Source organism: Neopelma chrysocephalum, unplaced genomic scaffold (genome assembly GCF_003984885.1).
Source record: "Neopelma chrysocephalum unplaced genomic scaffold, ASM398488v2 Primary Assembly neopelma1_96, whole genome shotgun sequence".
In the NCBI taxonomy this organism is placed as follows: Eukaryota; Metazoa; Chordata; class Aves; order Passeriformes; family Pipridae; genus Neopelma; species Neopelma chrysocephalum.
This window is the reverse complement of record NW_020897759.1, coordinates 3,036,985-3,053,241: the sequence shown is the minus strand read 5'-3', so window position 1 is coordinate 3,053,241 and position 16,257 is coordinate 3,036,985. Positions and strand designations below refer to the sequence as shown.

The 16,257-nt window shown below is 43.7% G+C and overlaps 1 protein-coding gene across 1 annotated transcript in view; it reads left to right on the top strand.

Moving 5' to 3' along the window:
• The first annotated feature begins 3,190 nt into the window (after window positions 1–3,190).
• The window catches only part of PHYHIPL (phytanoyl-CoA 2-hydroxylase interacting protein like), a 133,671-nt gene continuing 120,604 nt past the window's right edge, over window positions 3,191–16,257 (top strand). Inside the window, exon 1 of the mRNA XM_027694129.1 lies at window positions 3,191–3,394. The gene's annotated coding sequence lies outside the window, so the exon portion shown is untranslated. The remainder of the gene's footprint in view (window positions 3,395–16,257) is intronic.

The following is a 16,257-nucleotide window of genomic DNA, read 5'->3' as shown; positions in this document are numbered from 1 at the left end:
TTTCCTGGCTGCTGGTGGTGTCTGCTCACCTCTCCTAGATCTTGGCTCTCCCATGCTTGGCTCAAGTTTCTGCTCACTTCTGACAAGCAGTCAAGTTTCAAACAAGTACTTTTGGGAAGTTTGAAGCATTTTAAATTTTCAGGCAGACTAGTGTTTTCTTTGCTTTTTGTGTTGGACTTAAAAACTATGGCAGTGAGGGCACAGATGCTAATGGTCATCCTTGGAGAGTGTGAGGAATTAAATTTGTAAGCACAATGTAAAGGTTATTATTACAAGGCCAGTGAAGACGAGGGCATAATTTCTTCAGATGGGTTGTTCATTTGCTTCTTTGGTTCATTTTTTTAAAACATTCATAGAAAGGAGCATCCTTTTGCATGGTGTTCTTATTACAGGTTAAAAATGATTATGCAAAGTGATTCTACATAACCTGTAATAAGCGCATAATTATTCATAGACAGAAGGATTCTTTACCATTAGTTATTAGAGTACAACAGCACATTTCTTCTTTGCTTCCCACGTGCCTGTAATATTTCTGCTGAGGCCAATGCATCCATGTACTTTGGTTGCATATTAATGTGTGGTTATCCTGTGCCCTGGAGCTGCTGCAGAAACAAGGTAATGAAATGCCAGGAACAAAATTGCTTCTCATCTAGTTCCTAGTGTGTCTTCTCACTGTGTAAACACATCAGGAAGTATGAGAGCATTTCTGGACTGAACAGATGTGTTGGTCTCCTGGAAACTTCTGAGACCCAGTATTTTTAAGTCCTCCTTAATCTTTGTGATGAATTTGTTAACTTCAAGATGTTTTACATCTGGTTCTGTTTGTCGAATTGCTTTCAAGTGTTCAGGTTTTTGTGATTATATCATCTGTGATAAAATAAGCATTAAATCAAATACTGCATGAAGATGCATTGTCTGTATAAAGCTATATTAGAAATGGCATATTTTGTATCCTTGGTCTGTTTTGGGTTTAAGTGAAATTTTATAGACCTTTCAGAATTTGCGTGTATACATAAAACCCCAAAATGTTATGACAAAGAATCACAGACTCTGTCCCTTCCACCTCCCTTCCCAAAACCAAATAAGTCAGTGTTTCATCTTAAAGCATTTTTTTATCTAATTGAAATTTTCCAAGCTCACAAATTTGGCAGAAGACAAATCAAGTTTTTATGGTTCCTGAAAGCAAATCACTTTCTGATAAACATTCTGTGTGTTTTCACATGCTATTCAACGTGGGAGGTGTGCAGAAATATCGAAAAGACTTGGAAAGCTTTTTTACTTGTCCTCTAACTCTTCACCAGATCAACTTTTCCTTTTGCTTGAATCTAGTGAAATTGTTCTGTGTTTAGGCACAGAAAGGAAATCACCGGTAGAGCAATACTTCCTTCCTCTGTGCATGCTGTGATCTTACTTACATTTTTTGAAAACAAGTTCTCCAGGCTTCTAGACCTGGTAGGATGTTGTATGAAATGTTTAGTTGCTCCATGTTCACCTACTCAGAAATGAGAAGCCTGTGCTCCATGGTGAACAGGCTCTCAATTTGTGTACCCAAGGGAACCAATTACACTCACGTTTCATGCTCAAGCATGAAAAGAGAGAACTCCAAAATAGTATAAATTTTCAAGTCTTCCTTTTCCCATAAAAGCTGTTCCTTGCTATGCTGCTTTTGTACAAGTAGACTTCTTTCAGTTCCTGGTAAATGAAGTGGACTGTCCCAAATCTGTCAAAATAAATGTTAGGGTTTATCTCCTGGCGGCTACCCAAGTCTGCATAAAAGTGAATTTTACTCCACGGGGACCCATAACTGAACCCAATAGTGGCAAATGCTTTCCTAGTGGTTTATTTTCCTTTTGCAGTATTCACAATTTTGATTATGTAACATCCTAATGAAGAACTGAACCAGCATGATTTTTTTATTATTTGGAGGTGTAATATTACCATTTTACAGAGTGAAGAGCTGGATGGTCAAAGGTGAGGAGTTGGATGATCAAAGATTAACATGAATAACCATTAGGAAAACTGTGGATGAAAATCTCCATATTTGACTTTAGAAAGGGTTGCTGCAACAGGTCTTTAAGGAACAGAAAATATTACAAACCTTTGCTTTGCTATTTCTTATTAGCTGAGGTGGTAATGATTAGGGGAGAAAACAAGCTGTGCAGTGCACTGTTTAAGACATATCACCAAGTCATTGCTATGAAAAGGGACGTAACGTTCCATCAGTGTTTTGAATATCTATTAAGTACTGAGCCTCTTTTTTATAAATAGGGGTTCATACCAATATTAAGAAAGTGTTGGAAAGTTTTCAATTAATAACAACAGAAATCCCCACTCTCCATATTCAGTGATTTGCCAGTTTTCAGCAGGGCATTGAATGGGTAGTTTCCCTTCTAGGCAAAAAGTCTAATCTTACTTTAAATGTAGATAAAGTCAGAATTGGTCTCAAGTAATTTCTTAATATTTGTCATACAAATTAAATGGCATCATACCTCAGATTTCCCCAAGTATCTCACCAAGTGTCTTACTAAGTGTCTCACTTAGGCTGTGATCAAGTCATGGTTTGATTTCTGTCTCTGTGGGTTAGCTAGATGAGGCTCCACAAATCTTTTACTGGAGGTTTGGGGATTCCTGTAACCCTTCTCATGGGCTGGTTTACCTTTCCTCAAACTGCTCCCCCATTTCAGGGCTCCCAGATTACGTGTCCATGTCCCAGTCCCGGGCTGGGTGTCTCCCAGGACACTGCTGTGCACAGGGTTTATGGCTGTGAGTGGTACAAAGTGGCCAAGCTGCCGTGGGCCAGCTGTGGCCAGACGTCAGTGCCCCTCCTCAGCAGGGCAGGGGGACATCGGGTGACAGAGCTGGTGGGTGGCAATGGACAGGGCCATTGCCTTACGGCACAGGAGAAACGGGCTCCGCTCGGCAAAAATTAATTTAAGTAATTGGCAATTAAAATAGGTTTGGGTGGTGAGAAACAAAGGCAAATTAACCCTGTTGCCACCTCTTTCTGCCCCCTCAGCCCCCCCTTCCTTTCTCTTCATTCGTGGTGTCCAGGCAGCATTTTCCCACCAAGACACCACCTGAGGGGCTCAGGGGAGTTGGCCGGAACCAGCTGAAACCAGCCAGAACCAGCCGTGCCCCACATGAGGCAGCCCTGGGCTCCCCTCACGGAGACCCCTCAGCACCGCTGCTGCCCCAGAGACCTGGCGCTGGCCCAAATCCTACTTTGGGTCATCTGAGGGGCGTTCAGGAGCGGCCCCGGACGGCTCAGGCACGGGAGACACTGCCATGGTCACGGTGTCACCTCCAGCCTAAGAGGGACGGCACCTGGGGCCATCTCTGTCCCTCAGCTCGGCGCCTGCAGGCCTGGGAGCTGGGGCCGGTTTGACACACACAGGTAAGGGTGTCCCAGCTGCCATGGGGGAGTCACGGCCTTGGTGCACGTGGACGGGCTACTGGAGAGCTGCCCAGGTGGGGACCATTGGTGGTGACGAGCTGCTGCTGGGCCCAGGCAGGGACCACTGGTGGTGACGAGCTTCCCCCAAAGTATTTCCTTCCCTGGGCAGGATGGGGTTCCTCAGCCCTGTGGTTTGGGGTTGTGAGCAAGGTGTGGAGTAGTCGCTTCCATTGCCACGAGCTCCTGCCTGACTCATCCCACAAGGAGAGCACTGGCCCTGCAGCGCAGTAGGATGAGGCAGGGCAGGAGGAGCCGTGCACCGGGAGCACCCACAAAGGTAAGTCCTCTCGTGAAACTGTGTAGCAGAAACAAGCTGATTGTAAAGCTGTGTGTCACCAGGCAATGTGGCCTGTCTCTGCTGTCTGTTGTATATGTGACAAGATGCTTCACATCAGGGGTTTGGGGCTGCTGTCCCTGGCAGTGATATGTTGTCTGTGTGCTGGGTCATCCTAAAAGCCCTTAGTGTTTGGCCTCAGAGCTGAGTATTTCCCTGTGTTTTGACCACAGAAGGACTGTAGAGCATATTTTAGTCTCCAAATGCTTGATCTTCCTTGTTTTAAAATGCTCTCTGTAGCCTGGCATATTTTGAATTGCCTATCTGGCCTCATCCAGGGCTTGGTTTGTCAAGTGTGGGTGTAAATACACATTAAATCAAAGAGCACTCTGATAAGAGTCCTCTGTACTGCTGCCTACTCAATCTCCAGCTCTGGGTGCTGCCTGGGCAGAGACTGTGCTTTTGTGTATGATCCTGTGTGGTTTTAAATTGCATTCCAGCGTGATAAGTTGTGTGATGAATTTAGGGCTTGGCTTCGGGAGAGAATCATGCGTTATTCACACAGGTCAAAAGTCATCCAAATCATAGTTCAAAAAAATGTTTTTGTAAGAAATACATTTGGGATAGGCTGTTCAACATATTTAGTTATTTACTGGCTGTATAAATCTAACCTTGCATCTTTATCCCTCCATCTGTGCTGATTTGTTATGTTTGTGTGAATACAAGGGTAATCAAAAAAGAGTCATGATTCAAATTGACAACCCTTTAAACATCTGATCAAGGAATTGCTTTCTATTTAGAGTCACTGATATTTTCGTGAGGCATGGGAGGGAAAGGCAATAGCAGATGGCAGAAATTTCCAGCAGCATGTAGTGTGACATATAAGCAGAGCTTTCCCAACACCCCTGCTGTGACAGCAGATGGAGAGATTGGCAAGTCGGGAGGGCGCTGCTTTTCCAGCGTTCAGTGCTTCGAAAGCCAGGCTGTGCCGGGTTAGCTGGGGTTGGCAGGGCTGGGGGAAGAGGGACAAAGCCAAGAGAGGCACCGCAAACATGTAGCAAAACTCCTAATGATGTTTTGAGGTTTTCCTTCCTTTAGACGTTTTATGGCTTTTTCCAAGTCAAAATATCGGAATTGTGGCTTTCCACCAACCTGAGCACACATGCACACACACACATGCAGAGGTAGGTATTTCTGCATTTTGTAAAGTGCTGCAAAACATTTGGAAACTTCAAAACCTTTCTGTTGTTTCTGGGACAAAGCAAACTTAAGTATCTGAGCACATCATTCAGATAATTGCTGTCACCTGCACTTGCTATCAGAAGTATATATTATAATATAATGTCTGAGTGTGCTAGAAAATGAAGCCACTTTTTTTTCTGTTACAACTTTGATTTTTCAAAGCTGATAGAAAATGAATTTTATGAAAGCTTCTAGGTTAGTTCTTATTTTACATCATGCATTATCAACCCCATTATGTTTTCTTACAACCTATTTTCATTCAACCCATCCAAAAACCTTAAAACTTAATCATCTCTTTATAGGTGATCCCTGTAGAACGGATACTTGGAACTGCAGTTCCAGTGGTCACAGTAGTATGTGCAAATCTTCACTTTTTAGGCTTGTGGTGATGAGGTTGTTCATTTTCGGGGCTTTAAAATGTAGGGACTTCACAGTTGCTCTGACGTGGTGCAATGAGAAGTGCACATCCACTCTGCTGTTAGACTGGTATATGGCAGGGTAAAGAGTTCCTGGTGGCAAAGAGGAGCACCAGGAGAGTTGCAGCTCACATCTAGGTCAGAAGCAATAAAAGAAACCTCCCTGAGAGTGTCACTGATTAATCATGAAAGTGAAAGATATTTCCTCCTTTGCATGTAAAGCTGAGGTATGTTGAAATTGCACTTGGTGGGTTAGCACAACACCTTAGATCTCACTGAAGCTTTGTCTGAGGACAGTGACTTGTGAATTGTGAATTTATATATCTGCCCCTGAGCTTTGAGGTGGTCAGGGGCTCTGTCTGGACTCGTCAGGAGTCATGAAGCAGCTGTATTTCATAAGAGTCTGGAAACTATTCCGGTAAGAGCCTCCCAAAACAGCATCGTTCTGGCTGAAATGATGAACTTCATTAGGTCAATATAGCTACACACACTAAAGAATTTAAAATGTACTTTTACAAGACTACATAAAAACATCACATGCTTACAGGCCTTATAACTAGTAAAGGATGAGGAAAATCACCTAGTGCTTATTAAACTTTCATCCTCTGAATTATGTAGCTGAAGTAGGTCAGTGTTGTTGACTATTACTCTCTTACTTTTTAACTAAAGAAAAGTTAAACATTTTCACAGTTTAGACATCTCAATACTAAATAACTTTGTATTTTACACAGTTTACAGAATTTCAGTAACTTCTGCTTCATTTTTTTGTATTTGAGCACATGATTTCTGGAACTTCAGGAAGGCAGGTAAAAGACTTGAGGTGAGATCAGCGAGCTAATGATGAATGTTTTATTTCTGTGAATGTTGTTTTCTAAATAACTTTAGCTTTTGGAAAGCCCTTTTTTGAGAAGGGACAAAGAGTTGGTGTTCTGAGTATATTTATCCCAGTTCTTCTCACTGGTGAATATTGAATCAAATGTAGTACTGGAGATGGGAGATTTCGTCTTCTGTTGTTTACAGAAAAGCTTAAGGCAGATTAAATGTTTTGATAAAAGCTGGTGGTGGAGTTAATATAAACATGTGGGGATGTTGTTTTTGTTATTTTTTGTACCACAGAAAGTTATTTTTTGCATGCATGTGTGAATGTGGGATTTTGACACAGGTTTCTACAATATGCTACTTTTTGACCTGTTTTAAATTTAAAAGATTAGCCGATCGTTCATCTTGAGAGGTGCCAAAGTTGCTCAGAGGAGGATCTTCCTGCCAATAAATGAGAAACATATATGTGCTCTACAAGCAATAGAAAGAAGAGAGATAAAACTTTTATAACTGCAATGTGCTGCACAAACACTTCAGCTGTATGTACTAAAAAAAGTGACTTTGCAAAGCCCTGCTTGGCCAAAGCAGGCAGTGACACACCTGGGAACAGTTGCACTGGGGTGGGTCAAGGTCCTCCTGGTCCAATACTGTGCTGTCAAGAGCCATGAATATCTCCTAGGATTTCCTCTTGGCTCCAGCAGATTACTCAGAGGCTTCCACATGACGGGATCAGCTTTCATTTTGATGTTGACAACATGGAAAAAAGATCCACCATTTAATTGTCTATATGTCTGCTTTTCTGAGTGCATGTGAGGAGAACACAGTCTGGGTGCCTGCCTGGGGCTGCCCCATGACCCCTCCTGGGGTGTTCATCCCTTTCTGCCCATTTTGCAGGTGGGGGCAAATTTTCAATGCTGCCACAACCCTAACCTAGCTTCTTCGAACTCCTGACTTCTTGGGAGCTTGGGGATCTATGGTGTGTTTTTCTGGGGGTGAAGTTTGTTTTCTTTTTATGTTTAAAAATGTTAACCTCATTTATTGATCTACCTTAATATTGTCTGAGTAAAATACGTGGGTGAATGTGGTATGTTGGGGGAGGCAGTGTTATTCACGTGTTCCTATGTTACCCACACAGTAAAAAAGAGGTGAAACAAACTCTTCAATGGCTCAGACCACATGCATTCCTTGATGATACAGGTTGCAACACTCTCTGCGTGACTGATGCTCTCATGGTACAATGCTGGGAAAATGATGGGTGTTTTTTTTGTTTTTTCTTTTAAGAAGAAAACTTGGTTTTGTTATTGAACTCGCCAAGTTTCTTTTAAAATTCCGCACAAAATCTCCAGAGCTTCCCCTTCCCAAGCAAGGCTGCCCTTTATTTGTTGTTGACCCCTGTGGGATGAAGTCATCAGGAGAAAGTTCTTGTTTTCCTGTATCTGTTTTCCTACACAGCCTTGTTCCTTTATTAATTTCACCAGAGTAGGCATGTGTTTTAAGTCTGATGACTTGTATTACGTTAGGAAATCCTCCCACAACACAAACCTTTCTAAACATTGTTTGTTTGACTTACGGGAACAAGATCGTTCCTGTTTCTCGGGCTGACATTTCTGTGTGGCAGCCACATGCTCTGGGAGACAGGGACAGCTCGATCCCTTTCCTGTTCACAGAATCAAACGAACAGCAACAAAAAACCAAAGCTGTTGTGTGAGAGGGGCTTTTCTGTGTCAAAATGCCTGGCAAGTCAGCTTTGAAGAGGTAGCACTTCTATTATAAAGAGGTATCTGCAGGCAGGAGGCTCCTGAGAGCCTTGCACGAAAGCGTTTAGGGGGCAGGCGGTGCATCCGTGTCCATCAGCCTACCTGACAGAACCGGGGCAGGAGCGTCCGATCGGAAAACAAACAGGCACCGACTTCCCATCCTCCTAATAATCCCCATCCACCAAGACAGAAGCGAAAAACTTGGGGAGGGGGCAAGGGGAGTATTTGACATCTCCCCAAAGAATGCAACAATCCCAAGTGTGGTGTGAGAGCACTTCATGATCGCACACTGGCACTCGCTCCCCACAGCAGCTGCCAGTTTCCCTCCTACGCGTGCTCAGTCTCGGAGGTAATGTGAGTCTGGTTGCTGGACAGTTAATCAACTGCAGGAAAATTAACATTTTGGAGACTGTTCCTCTGTTGCGAGGTGCTTGCTGTTTAATACAACGCAGCTCACTGCCACGTATCGCATACTTGCAGGACCCTGCTGGCTGCCTGCTCAGTTGGCTTTTGGTTTTGGCTGGGGTTTAGCGTTTCTCAGTGTTGAATTTCTCCTGTTGCCATTGCTGAAGGGAGGATGGTCTGTGCCGTGCCATTGAAGGCATCTAAGTCCAGCCCTGGCTACCCTGGGCTTTCCCCAGGGCTGCACACCCTTGGCAGAGCAGTGTCCCGTTGTCCCTGTGTATCTGCGTGCAACTGGGAGAAAGGCTTGCAATGTGGAGACCTTGTGAGACTGTTTGGAGAGAGGATGATGGAGAGGTGAAGGACCATCTGCTAAGGGGTGCACAGGTGTGTCTTACGGTGATTTCTGTGTAAACAGGAGGCTGTGAAGATTTTTGCTAATAATGGCTGTAAGCCCGCAGGCGTGGAGCCAATATGCCCTCCTGTGGCAGACTCCACCCTTGAGGACAAGGATCCCTGCGCGAGGAGGCTTCCAAAAAAGAGCCTGACATCAGTGGTGGGGTTGTTCCCATGAGGGCAGAGCTGTGGACAAACACAGGCCAGCCCTGGAGAAGACAGGAAAGGAGCTCTGCATGCCAATCTAGCACCTTTGGTTGTCTGCACCCAACAGTGACCCTGGCAGCCTGAGTGAAAGCCAACCCATCCCTAAAAAGACCTTGAAGTCATTCTTTTGCTATGATGAAATATATAAAAAATATTTACTCTGAAAAATAACTCCGTGAAGATGCATGTGAAGTGGTTTGCCCTTTGCTGCCTAGAGTTTGGGTAACAGTACTGCTGTCTCCTGCCAGTGAGGGTGATTTAGGGAGTGGTATGTACATAATGTATGTAAGTTCTACATCAGCAGTTCTGTGTCTTTGGGATGTGTTGTTGCCCAGTGTGGCCCAATCCAGGGACCCTATGCTCTGGCTCAGCTCATGTGTTTTGCTCTGGAAGGGCTCAGTTGGCTCGGTCCCACTGGCCAATACATGTGTACAACTGCTGTAATATTTTTGCTTGAGCTTTAGCTTTGGTTCGCTTTTATAATTTAAAAAACTGTATAAAAAATGATAAAAAGAATAGAAGAATGTGTGTCCTGTGATTTAATATCCAAAAGAGACTGCAAATGATACACCCTGACTCTTAAGGAGGATTTTTCATGTTGGCTTTGCTCAGATAGAAATCTCCATTACATAACCTTTTGCTAAGTCATTTAAATACTCTTGTTTTTCAGCTCCATGACATTTGTAAAATGTACCAGTAGTCTTATTTGCTCATTTGCAGCTTCTTACAGGGCTTAGCACTCTGCCAGCCTTCCTTTGCTCAGGCACTGATCTCTGTCTTGGTAAAACACCCACAAATTCATCATTGGAAACATGCCACAGACTGAAGTTGCTCTTATGAAAGGTTTTTTTCTTTTTTTTAATGTGGAGTGATTTTAGGAATATAAGGAGAAAACATTCATAGCATATAATTTCATTGACCTTCACCTTCAGAACAGCTCTTTCTGTGCACTGGGGAACAACTGGAGAGGCTCAGCCGGCCCCAAAAGCTGGTTGATGTTGAGCAGTTGGGACAGTGCGGGCAGAGCATTGTGCTCTGGGGTTACACTCACAGACCAGAAAAGGAAGCCACAGTTTGGAAAACAGCAGAGGCATGTGGCTGGAAGAGGTATGCAATTTAGGCTTGTCCAGAAACAACGGAGGTAAGGTTTTAGAGGGATAATTTTGCGAAAGGAAATCGCTCTCCTCCCACCCGTTGCACACAGACAGGCAGATGCAGGGAGGGGTGGCCAGACAGAGGCAGAGGAGGGGAGGGTGTTTTGTACTGACACTGCATCGGCATTGTCTGGAGAGCAGCAGAGACTTTGTCACTGTTTCAAAATAAACAGAGGACTTCGGACACGAGAGAAAAAACAGCAGCTCCTCAAGATGTTGAGCTCAGCAGAGCTGCACTCTCAACACAGGAAGAGCAAAGCTTTACCCCATCTTTCAGTGAGAACTGTGAAGAGTAACTGCTTTCTGGCATTGGATTGCTGGCCAGGCAAGAGAGGAGCCTCTGGGGTCTGAGCTACTGCCCATCTGGGTCTCTTCAGCCCCTGGGGGCCACTTGCCTTTCTAGACAAAAGCACCAGGATGCTTTTGAGGAAGGACAGCACATGACCTCTCGCTTCTATACTCTAGGATAAAAATCACCATAAAGTCACTATGGTTATTTCTACCTTTAAGAAACAAATGGAAAATTCAGTGGGAAAAATTTTATTTGTTAGGGTGTTAACCTTTCCTCGCCAATGAAACTGGTGAGAAGCACGCATCTGCTCTTGTTAAGGAGCCAAAATACAGTCCCACTTCAATTTAACCTCTAATGCTTTGTTTCATTAGGTACTTTTATGTCTTAATATTTGTCTTAGGTGACTCTCTAAAGTCCTGTCAGTAAAGTAGACATTACTGCAGCCAGCTGAGCTGGATCTTGAGCTCAGCAGAGCTGCTCCTGCCTTGGGAAAATGCTCTGTCATGCTCCTCCTTACCAGTGCTGGTCTGTAATGGCTTTCCAGGTGTTGGGTGCTGAGATTTGTCAATGTTTGGCCTTTTTCAAAGTAAGGCTTCTTGCTCAGCTGCTCTGCTTATTGCAAAAATGTGAATCTTGCCCTGTGACTCCCCTGTGCTTGAGCTCTCCTCTCCGCCCCTATTCTCCAGCAGACCAGGGCTGGCCAAGGTCTGTTAGACTATTGATTGGGTTTTTGTTGTGGTTTTTTTTTAATTATTTTTCCATCACAAGGCTGCAGGCACAGCATTGCTTGGCATTGATTTCTGACAGCACCACAAAGGGTGTGCGAGGTGTTGCGTTTGCAGAGCTGGCCCATCTGTGGGGGAGAGCTGAGCCCCTGCCCTGCAGAGCTGCACCTCTGTGTCCCCCAGTGCCAGAGGGGAAAGCACAGGGGTAGAGGGCTGATGGGAGAGAGGAAGGGCAGTACCTGTTGAATGGCTGATAAAAACACGCTCCTGGGTTTATCAGTTGGGCTCTCTTGACCTCTGACTGCAAAACTTGGAGTTTCCAGAATCAGAGAACCTACACCATTTCTCCATCTGCTCCAAGAAAAATACTCTGCTGCCTCAGTACTCAATAGGGACTGGGTTTGTTCAGCACCTCAAGGTAAAGCAGCAGTGAATGGCACATCATAAAGCATGTTATTTCCAAAGAATCTGACCCCAAATATTTTGGGTCATGCAAAGGTCTGTTCTCCTTTGACCATTATACCCCATCTATCTAAAACTGCACTCACACTTCCATTATTTGCCTGAATAATTTCTAATGAGTCCAGGACTCTTGCAGCTAGGGCCGATGTTTGGGCTGCAGTGCTGTGTGCTCCTGCCATCCATGTTTGAGTTGGAGAAAACCACAGCTTTGCAAAGCATTTGATCTAGGTCTGGGCATGAAATGTTGTATTTCAGTGCTTTTTATGCAACCTCTTGAGATACACAGAACATGGCACTGGTAGGGGATTTTAACAGAGTTGAGAAAATCTGGGAGTTCAGTCCTCTAAGCTCTCCAAAAAGTTTTCAGCTCCGGTTGCATCCCAGGGCTGTAAATGGAAGTCACAGGTCACAGACAGTGCAGCAGCAAGAGCCATAACCTGCAGGCTTTTTAGCTTAGAGCAAGTGACAGAGGTGCAGGCAAGAGCTTGCCAGTGGCTTTTGTGTCCCCAGCAAACACAAAGTCTTGGTCTAAGTAGGAGTATATTGTGGAAAGATAATGTCAAAAGGAAAATACTTTCCCTGGTGCTTTCCTCTCCTCCTTTCCTTATGCCCTTCACATGAGCTGATATTCGCAGAAGTGCAAGGCAGAGTTTCTGCTATAGGACCGGAGTGTTTTGTGAAGGCACAGAGGCTGCCAGGAACACACAGCTGCTGTTCCCAGGGAGAGGGGCAAATCTTCCAGGGCTCTTTAAATCCTATGGAGTGATGGATCCCCTACCAGCATTTACAGGTTGAAGAAAGATTAAAATCTGAGACCTATTCAAGCATTTATTCAAGTCCTCTCAGCAAAAGTCAAATATGTGCTTCCTCCTTTCTTACATCCCTATTGCAACAATTCAGGGTCCCCATGTAATAAAAAGCAAACCAATTTACCAAGTTCCAAGGAACACCCATGTGTATAAAAAGACCCCTGTCTTGTTACTTTTAATACATCTCATATGCCACGTACACCACTTGTTTTCCCCACCTTCCTGGTGGCCTTCTGACAAGGTGAATTTACCTGAAAATAAATGAGATACAATGTGTGACTGATGGCTATAAGGATGGGGGGGGGTTTCCTGTAAAGCAGGAAATTAAAAAAAAAATCCGTTCTCAGTTCTTCTGCTTACGTGTGAAATTTGCCAGACAGCTTTCAAGCCATGTAGGCACTTAAATCACAGGAAGAAGTGGGATTTGTCTCCATAGTAATGAAATCACTTTTTTTAGAAGATGTTGGTGCTATAAGAGGTTTTTCTTATCCAAGTCTGCTTTTTCCATTGCTTTATCATTCTTATCATAAAGTAACCTAAGAGGCAACACAATAGAATTTAATGTTGTATTTAATAAGCTACCAAAAGTTTTTATATTTAAAAAAAACCAACAAAGCAAACCTCAAAAATAAAAGCAAACCACTCCAAGTAAATCCAAGAATTTAGGCTAGAATTTTTTTCCTCCCTTCAGCTCAGTCTGAGCTTCCTGGTGTCCATTCCCAAAACAGCTTGGTCAGTGCATGTTTGGAGAATGACAGCTTGACTAAACCATTAATACGAAATTTCAGCATTTCGAACTAACAGACATTGCAGAGCCATGACTGGTGGTTTGTGTTTGTTGGTGTTTTTTGATGGAGACTTTTCAAATTGACATGCATGCAAACTTATATATTGTTTTGAAATTAAAGTGAAACAAAACTTAAGAAGCTTTTCTGTGCTTAAAATCTCTACTGAGTGTCTCTTCACAAACTGGGAATGGGCTCTTACCAGGCAGATTTTTTCCTGAAGAGCAGTATCATCAAAATATTTGCATTTGCCTTTCAATCTGAGTCACTTGGATAAATAGCAGCTTGATTAACTGGGGCTGCTTGTTCCTTGCACAACCACTTGTAAACACACAGCAGGTCCTGAAGGGGGGGGGTTGACCTATAGAATAAGGATGTGAGGAACTTAAACCCACTTACACAGACCTCAGTGGTGCATTTTGTTGGAGCTGCACTTGCTGCAGGTGTGCCTGTGCTTTCCACCCTGAGCAGCAGCAGCAGCTCCTAAGCAGATGAGCATTTACTAATGACTAAACTTAGGGAGCAAACATCCTTTGGAGCATCTGCATCCAATGTGGGAGCACTGGAATTGTATCACTGGGCATGAGGCAGTCTGAGCTGTGGTGCAGGACTGAGTGCTGGGACACCCCCAGACCCATTGCTGAGAACAGTGGTGGTGCTGTTTGTGAAGCCTCAGAGTGACTCTGGAGCTTGAGATCTTCTTGTTTGAGATTTTTCTGAATTGTGCACTGCAGTAATGTGTTAATCTCACAGTTTCTAAAAACATTTACAGTTAACAATGAAAACACATTGGTCTTTGAGGGAAACTTGCTGCACTTCCAGAAATTATGCCAAGGATGAAAAAAATTCCCATGTTATCAGCCAGGACAGTTTTATTGTCATTCCTAATGTAGCTGAGAGTGCAAAACACTGAATTTCATCAGGACTTTGGTATAAATTTCTATAGTGTATTTGGCTTCCTTTGAAATACCCTGCATAACTGAAATTGTACAAGCCTCTACTAAAAAGGAAGAAGAAAAATAGCTACACAAAAAACCTAAATGAACTTTTTTCGCACACAAAAAAAATTCTGGCCCATTTGTTTTTTATCCAGTTTTCCCCATATGTTGGGGAAATTTTACGGACCTGGTGCCACATTCCTGCATGCACTAGGAAGAAATTATATCCCTAGGATAAGGAATAAGTTATTTACAGATGTCTCAATAGCAGTTATTTCTCAGTTCTTAGGAAAACCCATTAGAAGTATATTGTTAAAAAAAAAAAATTTGAACACCCTAAAGTGTTCAGGTTTACATACAGTATTTAAAGCCTTAGAGAAAGAAGTGAGTGAAATTTAATCTTGTAATCAAAGCCAAGCTTGCCAAGGTAGATTTTGCTTAGTGGGGGGAATTGATGGTCATATCCTTGGTGACTGCCATGTCCCTGTGGATGGAGCCAGGGGGGCTGTGCCTGACCAGAGCAGCTGCTTTGCCTTCCTGCTTTTGGGGAAAACCCTCCCTGATGGGCGAATTTGGCTCTTGTGATTGTCCCCTCAGGCAGTTGGGGGAATCTGGGAAGTTATGCAGCCCAGTTAGTTTCTTCTTCCACTGCAAAGTGAAAAAGTCCCATGACAACACTTGGGCAGAGCTGAAGTGCTGCCCTTTAAAGAAAGGCTCTTTCCTTGGAATATGGAAATTAGCCCAAAGTCCCCAGAGGATTTGGACTTTGTGGGTGTGGCACAGCATTGGTCCATTTATGAGGCAGATGGCTGCAGTGGTCCAGAGAGATCGTTTCCAGCCAAGGAATCATCCAGATGAGGAGTAAAATTCAACAGGCAACTCAGTGAGGTCCAGGGAAGGAGAGTGCTGAAGGTGCTGCAGTTCAGCTGCTGATGTTCTGTGAATCGGTGCCAAAGGCTTTGGAGCATAGGCTGGGAACACAAAACCCATCGTTGAGAGCAGAATTACTCAGGAAAAATGCTTGTGTTAAACGTATGGTAAGCCCCTAAAGCTCAAATAGAGTTTAGGCCAGCACAAGCCTCTCTCATAACCATAGAAAATGCATTTTAAATTTAGGGGGAAATATAGTCTTTGTTTCCCATTTATCCATTTCTGTATTTTCCCATTTTCTTCTAGCTAGAAAAGGAAGTTCCCAAAATACAAAAATAATTTTCCCCCTTTCACTTTCTGCTGTGACCATAGAAGTTCTGCAGCTCTGACAGGAAACCTGTTTTCACAGACTTCCCAATCTGTACCCAGCTCAGGCACTGCCTCGGCTGTAGTTCAGCACTAAACCAGTCTCCAGATGTTTGGGGCTGGTACTAATAGCCGAGTTCACCCATTTGTTCTCCAATTATGTGCCTTTTGGGCTGCTGAGTGTTCTTTGACAGACAGCCCAATATTGACAGCCCGGCTACTGACTGCGAGGTCGATGACAGCTGCGAGGGCTCACACTCACACATCCATATTTCGGAGATGTGCACATGCTACAGGAAGTGTCAGACCTTGCACACACAGATCAGCACATTTCAGCTACGTTAGCTGGCGACCTTGGACACAAAAATCATTACAATAAGGCAACGGTAGCTGCCTGGTTTCTGAGTTACTTGGCTATAGCATCACCCTGTGCCCTGGGCTGCAATTTGCTCTCTGCTGGCACAGCCAGATTCTCTTTGCTGTCGCTGTTTTTGCAGACTGACAGAGTGCCAGTTGATTCCCTCTTAGTGTAGGCAATATCCCACACAAGCCTTTCTTCATTAGCTCTGCCATCTCGAGGTCTTTCACGCATTTTCAGCAGCTCCTTGGGTATTTAGCACCATCTCTCCTTTAAAATGGAATCTTCTCCTGAGTCAGAAGGATCTAAGCTTGCTCTGTCAAAGCTCTGGTAGATATTAGGAGGACTCTGGTTTATGATTATACGGGTTTTTTTCTGAAGCTCTGTGACCTGCTTTGTATCAATTTAACTACATTTCAGAGCAAGCCAACTTAATTAATGGTTTCCCTCGGATATCAAACAGCAGCATATCAGATTTCTTACTGCAGTCCATAAACATTAAATTATCTCCAATTCATTTCTTCAGTCTTT